Here is a 13,963-nt window from a genome sequence, read left to right as displayed (position 1 = left end):
ACAAATTACCCCCCAAAGCTCAGTGACTCCAAACAACCACTGTGTTTTTATAAATCATGATTTGGTGGGTCAAGGCGTGGCTGGGTGATTTGGGCTCCACATGGTATTAAGATGAGGTCACTCTGGTATTCAGCTAGTAGCTGAGTAGATCTGGATGGTTCAAGATACTTCCCTAACATGTTAGCTAGCACCTTATAATGTTCTCTTTTGGGCTCAACGCATAGTATTTAGGAAATTCTCCCTACCTGCCTCCTTCCTACTCACCCCTCCGGAGGAAAAAGGATTGAAGTGAACCCAAGATACTGGGCTCTATCTTTATAAGTGAAGAGAGTTGCTGTATTAACAAGTCTGAAAACGTGCAGTCGCTCTTGCCCTGTTAGGGTACAGGTCTACCTCCTCTCTTCCAGGGAAGATGGGAAACTGGAGTTGGGGCTATTCTGAGCCTCACTTTCTCTACTAAAAGTAGGGGATGATGGGAATATAAATTATTCCCTCACAACTTAGCTGAGAAGTCCTTCAGTGTCCCCAGCTGTGCAATGAGTGGTACTTTCCCTCCCATGGGCTTTTCTTATGGTTACAACCAGGATTACAAAGGAGGGACTGGTAGGGCTCAGGCACCAAATCTGACCTCAGACCCCATGCAACATACTGAAATTCTGACGTCTTGTTCATTAAGGGGAGAAAAAGTGAAATATGGATATGAAAACTATGGTTAGATTTGGTTCCAGTTACCATGAGAATTTTAGTTACCATATGCAGTGAAGAATATTACAAATGATGAGAAGGTGTTTTCCTCGACCTTTTTAAATTATAGGAAAGAAATATGTGCTTGTAGTCACCCATGTGAAAAGAAATGTATGAAGTTTTGTTCAGTCTCATTCTCTCCTACACCTACTCCTCCACCCTCCAGAGTAACATGCTAAAGTAAACACAAAAAAGACACACATTGTGGTTAGACTTTCTAGATATTAATGTTAGCGTATTATCAGCAAGACTTATTTTTTCCCTTAAATGTATGTATGTATGTATGTGTGTATGTACTCAGATTTATACACATACACGTTGCCAAAATAGCAATGAACATTGAGAAGAACAAGTCCTAGCTTAATTCCGGAATGTGAAGCTCATCAAAACCTTGGCTAATTGTCTAACGTCTGCCCTTCGAGCCAAATCTGCCACTACTTCTGACTTGAGCTTCGCAAAAGTTCATCTCAGCTGCCTTGATATAGAGGGGAGTTAAATTTTTAGGTAACTGTATATGTGTGTACATACAAAACATATATAATAATTTAGGTAACCTCAGGTAAACCTACGAAGTAGATGTTACTATTATCGTCATTATGTAAGTTAAGAAACAGGCACAGACAGCTTAAGAAGTAACTTGCCTAAGGTCACAGAGCTAGTAAGTGTAACTCTTGTCACACTTGTATTTTAGCCTTGCACTATAACTATCTGCATACCTGTTTCCACATCACCAACAAAATCTGCTGAGCTTGCTTCCTTTCCTTACTAGGTACGGAACACATAATTTGTAGCTGAGAATGTGGCTACCTGGAAAAAGAGAAAAAAAGCTATGATTCTCGCCTTTCTATGGGATGTGAGTGAAAACAGTATGTGCAACTTCTGGGAAGTGTCCCTGAGATGAGTGAGCTTGGAGTGGGACTCTGTCCCTTTATTTTCTCCCCACTAACTAGTATGTTGACCTGATGGTAGGAGAGGAGCAATCTTCTCGGAACATCAGGAGGAGGCTGCATTTTAAGGTGAAAGAATAAAAAGGAGCCTGGGTGTCTCTTGATCCAGTAGTTGCCACTGCCTGATCTTTCACCTGAGGAAGACACCTCTATCTTGCTAAATGCATTGTTTGAGTTTCCTGCCACTCACAGCCAAAGCCAATCCTAATTAATGGGACTATCGATCCATGGCTCCCTGCCCCACACTAGGGTGAACTCTTAAGAAAATGCACTCTATCTCACTCACCTTTGTATGTCTTTCCTACGTGGTTCCTTATGCTAGTACTCAAAAATATAAATCAAATTGAGGATGAATGAGATTATAAAATATTTCTTAATATTTTATATTAAGATGGAGAAAGCCCCAGATTAGGAGGAAGCTGAATGAAACCACTCCCGGCCTCTGGTCTTTCAGGTCTTTATGGACCACAGGCAGCAGTAAGATGAGAGTGTCTCCACCCCTTCAGGCAACTCCTTCTTTGTCAGTACCTTCCTGGAGTCCTGGGTGTGTGGGGCAGAGCTGGAAAAGAGCACAAAGAAAATAGGTCTTCAAAAATGAACACCTTTGGTTTTCCCTTGACCTTCATGCTTGTATCCCCCTCTCTTCCTACCTGCCTTAGAAGAGCAGATATTTTCCCATCATCTCTAGGCTACTCTTTTCATCTTATTCCTGATGATCTTTGCATCTTAATTTAAGATGCAAATTTAAGAATTAAGATCTTTGCATCTTAATTTTCTCATCTGTAAAACGGGGATAATCATTACTTGCTAGGATCTGGGGAGTAATTAAATGGTGAGGGCTAAACTGGTTGGCATAAGCAGTTGTTTGGAAAACTGTTAGACGTTTCCCTTTTCCTCTTGACTCCCTTCTCTAGAGGCACCTTGCTCCATCAATTCTTGGAGAGAATACTTCCTTCTAGTTTTCTTCCTACTTCTCTGGCTACCCTTTCTTGGACTCTTTGAAAACCTCATTCTTTGCCTATCCATCAAATGTCTGTGTTCTGGGTTTCTCCCCACACCACCCCTAGTTCCAGCCTCCATCATTTTTTTTTTTTTAAGTTTATTTTTGACAGAGAGAGAGAGAGAGCGAGCATGAGTGGGGGAGGGGCAGAGAGAGGGAGACACAGAATCCAAAGCAGGTTCCAGGCTCTGAGCTGTCAGGAGAGCCCGACACAGGGCTTGAACTCACAGACCACGAGATCATGACCTGAGCCGAAGTCGGATGCTCAACCGACTGACTCACCCAGGTGCCCCAGCCTCCATCATTTTCGTACCTAAACAACTCAAAGTGCCTTGAACTGGTCTTCCAGCTTCCAGTCCTGCACTGTTGGTCCAGCCAGGTATCCACACTATAGCCAGAGTGGGGACAGAAAGCACACATTGAATAGTCACACTGCTTCCTACCTAAAAAGCTGTTCAGTGGTTTCCCACTCACTACCTTTTCTGTCAAGTCCACAGTCCTTAACATGTTTGTATAAGACCTCCAGGACACAGTGCCTGCTGGAATCACTGTAAAGAGATACTTTGTTTACATGTTTCTCCACTCTTAACAGGAGGAGCTTCTAAACAGTGTACTTATGCCTGAGATCCAGCATATAGTAAAATGTAAGTAGTCAATAAATGTTGGATGAAGTTCAGAAAATCTTTAATGGTAAGTAGTATCACAAGGCTGCCCATATGAAAGTGATCTAGGGAACAGACAAAATGTTTTTTTCCCCTTCATCATTAACATTAGGTTTTGTTTTTGTTTTTTTTTCTTTTGCTTTACCCTTTCAAAACTTAACTTTTTTATTACAAGGATAAGATAGACTTCATATGAAAAAATTCAAACATTACAATGAGATATAAAAAAAGAAGGCCCACCCCCCCCCATATCACTGTTCTTCCTGCTCCAGCATTGTTAACTGCATATGATTCCAGAAATTTTCTACGCACATACAACCATAGTAATACACATTATTACTATTATTATTAGCATTATTTAGCCCAAGAGAATCATATTAAACATGCTCATTTTCATATTGGCTTTCTTCATATAATCTTGGATATTTTTCCATAGTATACATAAATCTTCCTCATTTTGTAAAGGTCTGCATTGTATTCAATTATATGGCTCTACTATCTTCAAACAATTCAATTGTTTTTTTTAATTTTTTAATTGAAGTATAGTTGGCATAGATCAGTTTCAGGTGTACAATATGGTGATTTGACAATTCCATATATTAAGCAATACTCACCATAATAGGTGTAGTTACCATCTGTCACCATACAAAGTTAATACAATATTGACTATATTCCTTGTGCTGTACTTTTCATCCCTGTGACTTATTTTATAGCTGACGTTGGTACCTCTTAACGTCCTTTACCTATTTATCGCCCATCCTCCCACCCTCAACAACCACCAGTTCGTTCTGTGTATTTAGGAGACTGTTTCTGTTTGTTTTCAAACACTTCACTATTGATAAACATCTAGGTTATTTCCAGTTTGGGGCCATTCTAAATAATGCTGCATTTATGGTATATGAACAAATGTCAATCTTTCTAAATATGCAAAAACTGCAAAATACCAGAATACCAAAATAAATATACACCACAACCAAGTAGGATTCACTTCAGGAATGCAAGAAGGGTTGAATATTAGAAAATCTCTCAATATACTGCACAATATTATAGATCAAAGGAGAAAAATTTCCACAGGTTACTGACAACTAGGTATAGTTTCTTAATGTGATAAAGTGTGTGTGTGTCTGTGTGTGTGTGCACGCCAACCCCAAAAGCTAGCATCATGCTTAGTGGAGAAGCGTTCCTATAATGATCGGAAACAGGACGACTCAGCCTACTGTCACCATTATCACAAAAATGAACATTTTCTAGAGATACTAGCAGATGCTATTACAAGAGAAATAATAATGAGGCATAAAAAACAAAGATAATACTATAATTATTTGTGGGTGATAGATTTCCAAAAACCACAATGTAGTTAACTGAAAAAACTTTTCCTTTTAAAAAAGTGAGATATAATTCACATACCATAACGTTCACCCCTTTAAAATGTGTAGCTTGCTGGGATTTTGTATATTCAGAGTTGAGCAATTGTCATCACTCATTCCAAAACATTTTTATCACTCCCAAAAAATCCCATTAAATACCCATTAGCAGTCACTTCATATTCCTCTTATCCCCAGCACTTAGCAATAACTAATTTACTTCCTGTCTCAATAGATTTGCCTATTTCGAATATTTTATTTAAGTAGAATCATATAATATGTGGTCTTATATGACTAGTTTCTTTTACTTGGCAGAATGTTTTCAAGATTTATCCATGTTGCAACATGAATCACTATTTCATTCCTTTTTATTGCTGGATAATAATATTCCACTGTATGGATACACCATATTTTATTTATCCACTCATCACTTGATGGACATTTGGGTTGTTTCTACTTTTTGTCTATTAAGCATAATGCTGCTATGAACAATCGTACAAATTTTTGTGTTAACACAGGTTTCACTTCTCTAGGAGTGAGATTGCTAGGTTCTGTAGTAACTCTGTACAAATTTTTGACTAACTGCCAAACTTTTTTCCAAAAAGATACCACCATTTTACATCCCCACTTCTCCACATCCTTGCCAATGTGTGTTATTGTCTGTCTTTTTTATTCCAGCCACATCCACAGGATGTGAAGTGGTATCCCATGGTTTGGAACTGAAAAGCCATTTTAAATAGTAAAACAGTTCAATTAAGATGGCTACATATAAATTTATTATTTAAAATATCGAAAGCCTTCTTATATACAAACAATAATCACTTAGAAAACATAATGGAATAAAAGACTCCAACAAAAAGGATAAAGTAGGAATAAAGTTAACAAATAATTCAAGATCTATAATAGAAAACTTTTACATACTCCTGAAAAGCAACTGAACAAATGGAAAGGCATAGGTGTTCTTTTTTTCCCTCCTTTCTGCTCTTAAATAGTAAGATTCAACATAATCAGTTCAATTCTCCCTATATTAATCTATATATAACATGACTCCAATACAAATATCTCCTAAGATTAGAACCAGACTAGCTGTAACTAAAGCTCATGTGAAAAGGCAACGCAGAATTATGGTTTTACCCAAAGACCCAGGCTTCCTGGGTTCCCATCCTGGCATACTGCTTATTATTAGCTGTGTATTCCTGGTCAAGTTACTTAACCTCTCTGTTTCAGATGCCCCTTCCATGAAAGGGGATAATATCTACCTGGTAGAGTTGTCAGGAGGATTAAATGCCTTAAAATGCATAAAGCACTTAGAATAGTACCTGGTATATAATAAATGCTAAACAGGTGCTAGTTATTAACATTATGTGGGAAAAACAATTCAAGAATAGCTGAGGAAAAAAATTTCAAAAAATGTTATGAGAAAGGATTGGCCCCATTAGACATAAAAACAGCACAGTTCTGGTGAATCAGAATGAAGACAGATCAATGGAACAGAATAGAGAATCCAAGCACCCCAATGCAAGTGGAAATTTAGAAAATGATAAAATAGGCATTTCAAATAAATGAGTATAGAAAAGAAGAGTTAGGGTGTTCATTACCAGTGATTCTGGGACCAAATTCCCACCTTACCCTTGATACAAAAGTATATTCTGGATGAAATTAAAATTTAAGTATAAAAATAAAACCAGATAAAGCACTAAAATAAAACATAATGAAATTATTTAAGAATCTGAGTGCAGTATAGCCCCAAACCTAGAAGCCATAAAGGAAAAGACTGATAAATCCAAATATATGAATTTCTGTAAGGCAATAAAATAAAATACTATATAGGAAATCAAAAGACCAATCAATTGAGAAAGAATAATTGTAACACATATAAACAAAGGACTGGTTTCCAGAATATGTAAAGAACTACAAACCAATACGAAAATGACCAACTATGCAATAGAAAAATGAACAAAACCTAAGAACAGATAAATAACAAAAAAGAAATACAAATCATTCCCCATATGAAAAAACGCTCAGCTTTCCCTCGTAATAAAAGACATGAATTGACACTACAACTAGAAACCATTTTTCACCTGTTTGATAACACATGGGTCTGTGAGAGTAAAGTGGGTACAATCTCTAGGAGAGCAATTTGGCAATATCTATCAAAGAATGAACAAACAAACCCTTGACCCAACAATCCAACTTCCTAGGAATCTATCCTATAGATATACTTGCACTTGTCTACAACAATGTAAGAACAAGCATGTTCACTGAAGCATTGTAACAGGAAAATATTTACACCTGAATTTCCAACTACTGAAGACTGTTAAATACATACGTACAAAGGAAAAAGGCAGGTCTACCTATATTAATAAGTGAAAGAGCAAGTGTAGCATACTACCAATTGTATATCAACAGAGACAACAGATATAAAAATTGACACGTGCATAAAATACATTTGAAAATATTTCCAAGAAACCATTTTCACTAATGGTTATAAAGAGAATTGAAAGGCTAAGGTATAGGAACAACAACGCTTACTTTTCTCTATGTTTTTTGACAATTTTGGATTTTTAATTTTTTGCATCAAATTTGTTACAGTGAATTTTGAAAAGCCCATTCATTGATGTACTTGCATTTAGTGAGGTGGAACCCTAATCATTATGCAAACCTATGAGTTGTCGGAAGAGATGCAAGATAGCAATCCCTGCCTGGAGGAGCTGACAGGCAGAACGGACCTGGGACTCGGTTCCTAGCACTGGAATTGAGGAGCGGGCGTTCTTACCAGAAATGCAGATTCCTGGGCCCCATCCCCAATCGACTCCATTCGAGGCCCTCAATGACGCCCAGGAATCTGCATTTCTGACAGGATCCTACTGGGGATTCCGGTACGTGACAATTTTGAAGCCTCCGGGACTGGAAGGGCAGTCAGCCTGCACAGCGCAGGTCACGGTGTAGGCCCATTTTCTCATCCTTCCCGCGCCCTCCCTAGCGCTCACCGCCGCGCTCCGAGCTAGGGGTTGTCAGCACAGGAGCTTGGGGGACACTCCTCCGGAACAGCCGAGACCCGGGCCAACTTTGGGCCGAAAATGGCGAGGCCTCGCTTGGGCCACCGGCCGGAGCCGTTCCTCCCAGGTCCTGGATCAGGCTCCGCTGTCAGCTGGTCCCAGATCCTGAGCCACAGAGCTGAGGAAGCGGGGCGGGGGGCGAGCGCACTGGCGCGAGCGGCTAGAGGTGGAACGGCCGCAGAAGCCCAATGCAGAAGGAGAAAGGGCAGAGATGGAGAGGCAAGTTCAACCGTTTAGGAAAAAAAATAACGGGGAGAGAAACGATGGGGTCAGAAAATAATTTCGGGGGGGAATCGGGAAAAACTGCGACTCCGCCGGGACTCGAACCCGGAACCTTTGAATGCCTTCAGCCTCTAGAAGTCCAATGCGCTATCCATTGCGCCACGGAGCCACCTGTTGGAGTCTTCGCGCATCTGCTGTGTTAAGCCAGAGGCGACGGCCCCGCGCCCTTCCCACCGCCCCCTGAGCCGTCCCCCCAGCCATCCGTCTGTCTTGCCGAGACCACGGTATTGCTAGCCTGGGTAGCGACCACCAAACGTGAGCCGAAGGCGCCCGTCCTTCCCCAGCGGCCGCCTCACACGAGGTCGCCGAGCCCTGCGACTCCGCCGGGCCCCAGCCGGTCGGTCCGAGGGCTGCCAGAGCCGGGTCCTGGGCCTACCCGGGGCGCCGCCGTATCTGGCCGCTCAGGACAAATCACACCCTCGCTCTTCCTCCCCGGTCCCTTCCTGCCCCGAGCGCCCCCGCCTACCGGGTCTCTCCGGCGGCCGCTCCCGCCCCGCCCTGGCCCCGGCGACACGGAACCAGGCCGGCCGTTGCGCCGTTAAGCCGGGCCGGTAACGCCGGGCACTTACGTCGCACCTTTTAGCCGCCGATCTCGAGCGGCGGCCCCTCCCGGGTCCCTGGCTCTTCCCTGGCGGGCTGCGGCGACGTCTGTGTGCGTGCTTGTGCGTGTTTTATTTGCGCAGGGTTCGGTAAAACGGGGTTTGGGTTGCATTTCGCTCCCCACAGACCCAGAGCCGAATTTCTGAGGTATCCGGGCTCTGGTGGACTGAGGGGGGCGACGCGCCCCGCGCCTGGCATCCTCTGAGAGCTTGTCCGAGGGCGGGGAGCTGTGTCCGCGGGCGCCGCGCGGCCGCCCCCAGTCCGCGCCCCAAGACCACGCGGTTGCGTGGGCGGCAGCCGTGAGGGTGGCTGCGCGCGTGGGCGCGCCGGGAGCATGCGTGTGCGGGTGCGTGCGGCTGGAGGGCGCGCGCCCGAGCGCTGCCGCGGGGTTCCCGGGGCGGCGGGAGGCGGCCAAGCCAGTGGCTCCTCGGAATGGCGTGGTCGCCACGAATCAGGTGGGTGATGGGGGAGGGGGCCTCAGTGCCCCAGTAGTCCCCAACAGCGCGACCCCTAAGCCACTTGAAATAGACAGTCTAAGTAAATACGGCGTGGTTGCTATGCAACCGCTGCAGACAAAACCCCAGGGCCTCCCTCTTCAATCAGTTTGCGGCTTTCCGCGCCCCGCCCACGTAGAAATTTCGGCTCTGCCGCTGTGCGCGCTCTTCAGGTCGGTCCTCGGCCCACCATTGCACCAAACCACCAGCAGCCACAGCTCACGCCATGCCTCACGCCATTCGTCCCTGCCTAGCATCATCAGGCATCAAAGCAGAGTAGTCTCTCAGTGTTCTAAAGAGGGAAAGGGAGCTCCCAGGAAGAATGTAGTCTGGTAGGGATCTTTCCATTCTTATTTAACTCCTCAACGGTGCTATGAGGCAGCTACTATTGTCTCCTTCAGAAAGAAGGGACACTGCAACTAAGAGAGGTTAAATTAATTGTGTAGGGACACCCAGCTAGTGAGTATTAAGAACTGTGAAGAATCTGAGATTTTACCCTCCTTGCAAGCTAACACATTGGCTTGTCACAGCTTCATGGATGCTGACAGAGCACACGAGAGTACTGGGTCATAAATGAAAGACTGTTACAGCAAAAGCAGTAGCCGCAGTGTCAACATGTTTGTGTTGGGTTCCGAACCCCAATTCTCACAGGAATGAAGCAGATGGGCCCAGATGGATGCTTGCACACAAAATGGATTTCATTACAGGAGAGAAATGCTAAACTTGGGGAACCCACCATTTTATAGCAAGCAGTAAGCAAGACTGCTCTTTGTCCTATGGGGAGACACCCTCAAGTTTGCTCACTGTAAGCACAACCCTGAGAAATGGCCCAAGTGAGCAGGCTTTTGCATCTTAGTGCAAGGATCCTTAGTGTGCAAGGATTCTGAGGGCCCATGGTTGCCTGTCTCTCCAAACAGTAAGTGGCAGGACCCTGATTGCTGTCAGGCCTGTTTCATTCCACCATAATATAAGCAACATTCCTTGACAACAAGCATTTTATGTATAACATTGTTATGCCCTCTTTAATAAAGATTAATGAAATAAAATATGTCTTTGCAAGCATCAAGGAATTCTTACATGTGCAAAATTAGCCTGTAAAATAGAATATGACTTTAAATCATATTTACATAAATCTTTACTGAACTCTGCAGTGTACCAGGCACTTGTGGCATCTGTCTTCACTGGTTCTTGGAGTTGAACGTGGAGGAACAGAGGAAGAGACAGGTGTTCAGTGCCCCTGTGGAAACACTTTGCAGAGGAATTTTGTCTGGAGGCGTTGGTGCCAACTCTCAAATGATGAGTCACTGACATAAGTAACAATTCAGACTCATATATAAAAGTTCTGCGTAGGGGACATTGGGAAAGAGACAGCGTGCTAGAGGATGATGTGTGTGTTCCTTATTCCACTTGATGAATCAAACAAAGAATTTTGGATATTGGATTCCTTTTACTAGTTGAGATCAAAGCTCCTTCTCCTGTCATGGAAAACACTCCCAAGATACAGGGTTAGCAGACAGTGTGGGAAAATGAGGCTTGTAACAAACTCTGCTAGCAATCGAGGTTGTACTTTTTACCCCCTACAGTTAGAAGACTGGGAAAGCCACAGTGGAACAAGCTCTGTGTGTGTTCTATGACAATTAATAAGCGCTTTATAGTGAATCTAGCTTCAGAGATAGTAATGTTAGCACGTAAAGGGAATGAAAATGTGTATTTAGTTTCCATCTGAGAAGAAAGATTCAGTAGGTTTTAAGGTCTTAAGCCTTTCCTAACTTTAAAAGATGAATTTTTTCAGACAGTACATACAGTAAACAGCAGCCATTATAAAACCCGAGCCAAGAATTACTCCAAGTAAAAAAAAAAATTACCTCTTCCTTCCTGCCGACAGAGGGAGCCAAAGCACGAACTGTAACCACCTCCACTCAGGCTGATCACGTCCAATTCTAGTTTCCTGAACAGCCAAGCCCTAAATTAAATAAAACTTCATTTTGGTGTTTTAAAGTTCAAATCCATTATACATCCCTGGGAGACTGCAATAACACTTTTCATGTTTGTACAGCAGAATTATTTTTAAGTTACTATGTTGTTCTATTTGCAGTGCTTACTAGTAGCTCCAGCCTCCCCCAGAAGGCCTAGAAATCTATGGTGTTGTGTATTTTCACTAGCTTTGCTTTGCTTCAGAGGGAGAAGGTCATTGGAGTATGGATTTAACTCAGTTCATGGAGTGTTTAGGGAGGATATACCTGGGTCTACTGTGGGAGACAGAGTGGAAGTTTAAGACACAATCCAAGGAGACTTCCAATTCCTTGGGAGAAATGTGACCAATGAAAATGAAGCAATATGCAAATAATGCAGTACAGCATATGAAAACAAATGGCAAAGTGTGATGGGCACCCCTGCCAATGTAAGGTTTTTGAGTTTGCACTCCCAAGTAATAAATATGTACTACTATATTAATTATAAGCATACCCCAATTAGAAGTTTTAGAAGGATGAGATTTTTTAAAAAAGTAAAGATGCTGAGGTTTGGAGCACAGACTGTAAAGTCACACTCCTGGTGTTCACATCCTGGCTCTGACTCTGATTTGAAAGACATAATCCTCAACTTCCCAGAGCCTTTCTTTCCTCATCTGAAAAAATCCCAAAGTTGTTTTGAGGATTGCAGAAATTGATCCTTGCAAGGGTTTATCTCAGGCCTGGCACATGGTAAGTGTGTAACAAGTGTTTGCTGTTATTATTAGCAAGAAACTCTTAATTAAGAAAAAAAAAAAAGCCACATCCTAAAGGAACAAACCAGAGTTCAGATACAGCATCAGCTAAATTTGTCACAACCCACGACCCAGCTCCCACTGGACTGTAGACATCATGTCTGTTACCAAACAGAACACCCAGCTTCTCAGTCTGAAAGCCGGAAACATTTACCTTCAGCTTCATGATTTCCTCAGTTCTGTCTCAAAGAACCTTGAGTGGATTCTTATTTCTACTTGTGCAACCGCATGGTTTTCCAAAATGAAAACTTTTTGCCAGACAAAATCCCTCAACATTTAAATGATGGCCCTTTTCATCCTAAAAAATCTTAGCATGGAAGTATTAGCTAGACCAATAACCAAACTACATAGGTGGCAAGATGGAAATAAGGAAAAGAAAATAAAATTTTCTAAGATGAAGAAATACAGACATTAGGACAGAAAAGAGGGATGAATAGGCCCTTACAGAAGTACCGTGGGGGGTGAGGAGATAAATGTGTTGGGAGATTAGGTTGGACAGGTAGGATTGAGGCCAAGTGTGACAAAGCAGCCTGGGCAGGCCTGGTTCAGGATGAGGAATGTGGATGTAATGCAACAGGCAATGGGGAGCTACTAGGTTCTTTTGGTGTGTGCTTTAGAATGACTGGGCTTTAGAAAATGATTTAGGAGGTGGCATGCAGGCTGAATGGGGGTGTGGGGCAAGGGTCAAAGAGACCATTACATTTCATTAAATGCATACTTGGTGTTTTCCTATGCTTCTTCATCTCTTCAGCAAGTGATGATTGAGGGTCTACATGAGATCTAAAGAAAAAAGACACGTGCCTGGTTTATAAGCCTAATCGAAATGAACACAGATACACACAACCAACTGTGATGCTGGCTCAAGAGGTCTCCAGGTGAGGTACAGGTGGAACGGGACTTCAGGGGAGAGAGATTTCATCCAGAGAGAGGGAATTAGGGAGGAAGGCCACATATGAAAACATTCTCTAACCTACGGCCAATTTGTGCTCAGGGATACTGGCAGGGATTAGCATACAGCCTGAGGGATGTGACGAAGAAGACCAGACAGTCTGGGAAAATGGTAGAGGCTGAGCAGTCCAATGCATGGTGTGAAAAAGGGTCGAGCTAACTTGGCCTTGGTTGCAGCTAATTTGGCCTTGGTGCTGGTAGAATAGGTCACTGGGGTTCAGGGTGCCAGTGACAAAGTCAAGTGTGGGTCAGTTCCGTGGTTCTGTGCCATCAGCCCATTCTCAAGAGGACGAGAATCACAGCTGAGGATAAATGGAACATGATCGAGCCCTCAAAGGGAAGGGCTTGGGAAGAGCTGGTTGAAAATCTCAGACCAGTAGGCTGGTGTTCGGGGGAGGGGGGTCTATTCACAAAGGGAAAGTGGGGTAGAAGCAGGTCTTCATGTTCTGAGGAAGGCAGTGCCAGCTCTGGACCTTGTGGCTGGGTTGGCTGGGTTGCTGAGCAGGTTTCTAAGCATAGCAGAGCTCAGGAAGGATGTAGGACCATCCTGCAGGTGGCAGTCACCATCTGCTGTCGAGATGGCTGGACAAAGGCCAAGCCTGACCCTAGTCTGGGTTTGGTCAGGCTTTGCGCCTGCAGATAGCACATTTGTTCTTTTACGCATTGAGCATGGCTAAATGTGGGGCTCCGCACTAGTTGTGTTTTGTTTTGTTTTGTTTTCAGCTCCTCAGGTGATTTTCATATGCAGCCAAGTATGAGAACAAATGCTTTCTGCCCATTCCTACTACAGTGATGACCATGGCCCAGGAGCATCAGCAGAGCCTGTAAGATGGACAGAAATGCAAGGTCTCAGACCTTCCCCAGACCTGCTGAATCAGAATCTGCATTTTTTTTTTTCTTCAGGGCAGGTGGAGTGTGGTGTTTTTCCAAGGGGGCAAAGAAGGCTCACAGGATGCAATATGTGGCTTGGGGTATGTGTGGGGGTAGTTTGTGGGACAAGGAGAGGATGAGCTGGGGTGGGTGAAACCATAATCTGCATTTTAATAAGATCCGCCAGGTGATTCGTTTGCATTAAAGTTTGAAAAGCACTGGTTTGGGA

The 13,963-nt window shown here is 43.3% G+C and overlaps 2 long non-coding RNA genes and 1 other non-coding gene across 3 annotated transcripts in view; 1 reads left to right on the top strand and 2 right to left on the bottom strand.

Annotated features, from left to right (window-relative positions):
- The window catches only part of LOC147578177 (uncharacterized), a 12,950-nt gene extending 3,700 nt beyond the window's left edge, over positions 1-9,250 (bottom strand). Inside the window, exons 1-4 of the long non-coding RNA XR_015254881.1 lie at positions 8,635-9,250; positions 3,005-3,079; positions 2,220-2,250; positions 1,461-1,551 (exon numbers count right to left, since the gene is read on the bottom strand). This is a non-coding gene — a long non-coding RNA (uncharacterized LOC147578177). The remainder of the gene's footprint in view (positions 1-1,460; positions 1,552-2,219; positions 2,251-3,004; positions 3,080-8,634) is intronic.
- Positions 8,083-8,167, bottom strand: TRNAR-UCU (transfer RNA arginine (anticodon UCU)). Its single transcript is given in 2 exon segments — positions 8,083-8,118; positions 8,131-8,167. It is a non-coding gene; the product is annotated as a tRNA-Arg (tRNA).
- On the top strand, positions 8,751-13,963 carry LOC147578176 (uncharacterized). Its single transcript, XR_015254882.1, has 3 exons — positions 8,751-9,113; positions 12,668-12,791; positions 13,588-13,963. It is a non-coding gene; the product is annotated as an uncharacterized LOC147578176 (long non-coding RNA).

The sequence above is a fragment of the Puma concolor genome, chromosome C1 (assembly GCF_028749965.1).
Source record: "Puma concolor isolate L17-30 chromosome C1, mPumCon1.1.hap2, whole genome shotgun sequence".
Taxonomy (NCBI): Eukaryota; Metazoa; Chordata; class Mammalia; order Carnivora; family Felidae; genus Puma; species Puma concolor.
Note: the sequence above shows the minus strand (reverse complement) of the source record. Positions and strands in the feature narration are given on the sequence as shown.